The sequence below is a fragment of the Rhincodon typus genome, chromosome 35, assembly GCF_021869965.1.
Source record: "Rhincodon typus isolate 14 chromosome 35, sRhiTyp1.1, whole genome shotgun sequence".
NCBI lineage: Eukaryota > Metazoa > Chordata > Chondrichthyes > Orectolobiformes > Rhincodontidae > Rhincodon > Rhincodon typus.
This window is the reverse complement of record NC_063366.1, coordinates 7,548,705-7,552,862: the sequence shown is the minus strand read 5'-3', so window position 1 is coordinate 7,552,862 and position 4,158 is coordinate 7,548,705. Positions and strand designations below refer to the sequence as shown.

The 4,158-nt window shown below is 41.0% G+C and overlaps 1 pseudogene; it reads right to left on the bottom strand.

Annotated features, from left to right (window-relative positions):
* Positions 1-369: 369 nt before the first annotated feature.
* Positions 370-4,158, bottom strand: part of LOC125486927 — a 6,856-nt pseudogene continuing 3,067 nt past the window's right edge.

Sequence of the window (4,158 nt, the reverse complement as noted above, 5' to 3'; positions counted from 1 at the left end):
CTGGTTCATTATGGTGAGTCGTGTCATTTCTGGTTTTGATCTGTATGGGTTTGTATATGGGGTCCAATTCTATATGGATACATACATACAAACCCACACAGATCAAAACCAGAAATGACACGACTCACCATAACAAACTGGGCAGTATAAATTCCAAGCGGAGGAGAATCACATTGCTTCATCAGAGGCACCACCGATGACGTCACCTAGCATGGTGAGGAAAAATCTGAACAAGAACAAGCCAGGTCGGCAAGCAAGTCAACAACATCACCCACAACCTGAGCTACAGATCTTTGTCAAAGCCACTCAGTTTCCTCTACTTTATTCAGCTCGCATTGGTAAACCTTCGTGAAGTCAAATATGACTGTATCAAGGCCGTCGATATATAATCAGTGGAATAAATCGAAGCAAAGGATAAATAATCACATAAAACATCTCGGTTCTGAATTTCGTTTGTGCTACTGCATAATTAAAAGTATTTGTACAAGGACTAAGAAGCTGTAACATATAGCCAATCTGTTCCATTACGGCTAGAGGGTCACTGTAGTCAACGTAGAAGTGCTGAGCATCTGTAACTTTCACATGTATGAAATATATGGAAGCTGTTATCGAAAGTAATATAAAATTAGCTGAAATGGCAATGAGCAAAATGATTGATTTCCTTCGATTCTTTACTTCTGGATCATTTAGAGTACCACCACTGTTGCTTCCTCTTAGTTCTTTGCGAAGTTTATTCACCAGTAAAATGTGTTTAATAGTCAGAGCATTGAACAGAAAAATCAGTAAGAATAGGGCAAATGGGGTTAAAACAGTATCCATCCAAGAGTATGCTACCCAAGTGTATTCAGTGTAGAAAATTGACTTCAAAGAACAGTACCATGGCACCGTGTTAACTATTTTTACATGTTCAAATACCAAAAAAGGGAGCATTTTCTATAATGCACAGCCCACAAACCACTGAAATAATAATGGAAGCATTTTTTTCAGTGCAATACCTGACTCTCAGCTTCTGATAACAAATGACCACGAATCGATCAAATGTGAAGGTGACTGTTAACCAGACTGAACAATCAACGACAATAAATCCTATGACATGCTTCAGACTGCAGAGAGTTGTGATGTTCAGGACTGAATTGAGGAAATAAATATCAGTAATCTCATATAATATTATACTAAATACCACAACTAAAATGTCAGCTACCGCCTAGCCAAAAGATATCGAATAATACATTTCGATAGACCACAACTTCCATGGGCCAGAGTCACAATCGTCAAAGCATTGCCTGCAAATTTAAAAAAATAGGAAGGAGAGGAAGTAAAAGTGATTTCACTTCTTTTATTCAAATAAATTGGGTCCATAATTTGCAATTATTATATAAAAAAAATCCAGAAGCAACATTTTCCCAATCAGGCAAGTCTATGCAATGTTTTTGCATGTTTGGCATAAAGTATGGCGTTATGGTTGTGGTGAAGTCAAACAGTTATTATAACAAAGCCTGATGGTTTATATTAAGACAGTGACCTGCTACCCTGAAAGAATCACGAAACACATGTATGATAGCTAGTTGTGTTAATTCAAACACTTGGAAAAAGTGATAGCAACTAAGTTGAGAAATTATTTCTTGTTGATCTCAATGTTTATATTGGAAATCTAATTTACGTTTTCAAATAGTAACAGAAAAATCGTAACAAATCAATCATTCACTTTTTTATGTAAGTGTATTTGAAGGATAAATCTTGCAAATTCTTTCCCTCTCATTCTATTTTATTGGCATTAATTCTTCACTAAGTCACTATTTTGTAGCATCAAGAGTCTTAACATCCTCACTTAAGTAACTATTATTTTGTGTTTGAGTCTTCACTGTCAGAATAATATCCACTGCTTACATCAGGAGTATTGGCAATGATGAAAATTAACTGCTATAAGGGGTGAATGGTTAAACCATAAATTGTACTCAACACCAAACTTCAAGTGTAGTCTTCACTTTTGCTTTCAAAACAAATGGTTTTGTCCAAGCATTACATGTATTGAGTGACACATGCAATTTCCTCTATATTCAAATCTCCTCTATTCACAATGCATCACCCCTCTTCAGATGAGTCTTCTGAAACTCTGCACTGTTGTTCTAACAGACGGAAACGAACAGTCTGGACAGCAACATCCATAGAATTCTTTTCAGGATTGAAGTGCATCACTATTCTTGTGGCACGTTTTAGAAAGAAGCGTCTTCTTATTATATGTTTCTCTTTTCCACCTCCACTAGGACCTTATGCTAATAAAGCAGTATTACGAAGAAAAGTCATTCTGAAATCGAAACATTAACTCTGTTTCTCTTTCCCCGGATGCTGTCAGACCTGAATTTCTCCAACTTTATCTGTGTTTGTTTCAAGCTTCCAGGATCCAGAGTATTTTGCTTTTATTCGCATGAGGTCGCAATAGCAAGAAATATGTCATTTCCAGTTTCTGATGTTCCGAGTCATTATGTCTAACTGGTCAATGTACGTAGCAACTTGGTATCATGTAATAAAATGAACCTGTGTAAGATGTGCCTCCTCTTTTGTTCAGCAGCGAGAGTCCGGGAGAGAGCGCAAGGGCAGCCTGGGAAGGTAAGCTTTTGATTATAAAAATCTTACCTCGCTTGACTGCGGCCTTTCAGTTGTTCAGCAGCGGGATTTCAGGAGAGAGCGCGAGGGACAGCCTGGGAAGGTAAGCTTTCGATTATAAAAGTCTTACCTCGTGTGACTGTGGCCTTTCAGTTGTTCAGCAGAGGAGGAGTCCCAGAGCGGGCGCAAGTGGTCGGCTGGGTAACAGTTATCTTTCACCCAATAAATTTGGGATGTAACTAATACCTGAGGCACTGCACGTGTAGTGTCTTCCACCCTTCCGCCTCCTCTAACCAATTAATAAAGACAAAGTATGGTGAGCAGGTAAGGTATTTGCATTTTATTTTTTCATCTCTTTGTTATCTTTTGGGAAGGTCACCTGGACGCCTCATCCTCTGGGAGCGGTTCGGAAGGCAAAGCCGCTGTCTGTTTTAGTATATAATGGAGTAAACTTACTGGTGCAGAGAACACTTAAAGAGAGATCACTGCGAGACTAAAAAAAAAGAATTAATTTTAAATAATTAACTAAGTAGAGATGGCAGGTCAGGTGATGTGTTGTAGCTGTACGATATGGGAGCCAGCTGATCACATTGAGAACGGCACTGAGCACATCTGCAGCAAGTTTTGGCTGCTTGATGAGCTCTGGCTCAAAATTGATGAGCTGGAATCCGAACTCCAAACACTGCAGCACATCCGGGAGGGGGAGAGATACCTGGATGCTGTGTTCCAGGAGGCAGTCACACCTACTAGATTAACTAATGTTAATTCAATCGGCATTCAGGGACAGCAGTATGTGACTGCGAGTGAGGCAGGAACTGCAGACAGGAACACAGGAGCCGCAGCCCTTGACATTGTCCCACAGGTATGAGGCACTTGCTCCCTGCGTGGATGAGGAACAAGGCTGCAGGAAGGATGAGTCAACTGACCATGGCACCATAGTCCAGGAGGCCATTCAAGAGTGGGGAGCTAAAAGACAGATTGTAGTTGCAGGGGATTTTATCATCGGGGGATAGACAGTATCCTTTGCAAGCAGAATGGAGAATGCCGCATGGTGTGTTGCCTGCCCGGTGCCAGGATGCGAGACGTCTCTGACCGGCTTGAGAGGATACGAGAGAGGGAGGGGGATGACCCAGTTGTTGTGATCCATGTAGGTACCAACAACATAGGCAGGACTAGGAAAAAAAGACCTGTTTCGGGATTAGGAAAAGCTAGGAACAAAATTTAAAAAACAGGTCTTCAAAGGTCATAATCTCTGAATTGCTGCCCGACCCACGTGCAAATTGGCATAGGGAGGCGAGGTTCAGGGAAGTAAACACGTGGCTAAAAGAGTGGTCTGGGAAAGAGGGCTTCCTTTTCATGAGGCACTGGCATCAGTTCTGGGACAGGAGGGATCTATACCGCTGGGATCGACTTCACCTGGACAGGGCCGGGTCCAGTGTTCTGGCGAAAAGTGTAAATAGTGTGGTTAATAGGACTTTAAACTAGTAAGTAGGGGGGAAGGGAGGACTGAGCGTAGAGGGAGAATAACAATTAATGTAAGGCAAAGCAGCAGGT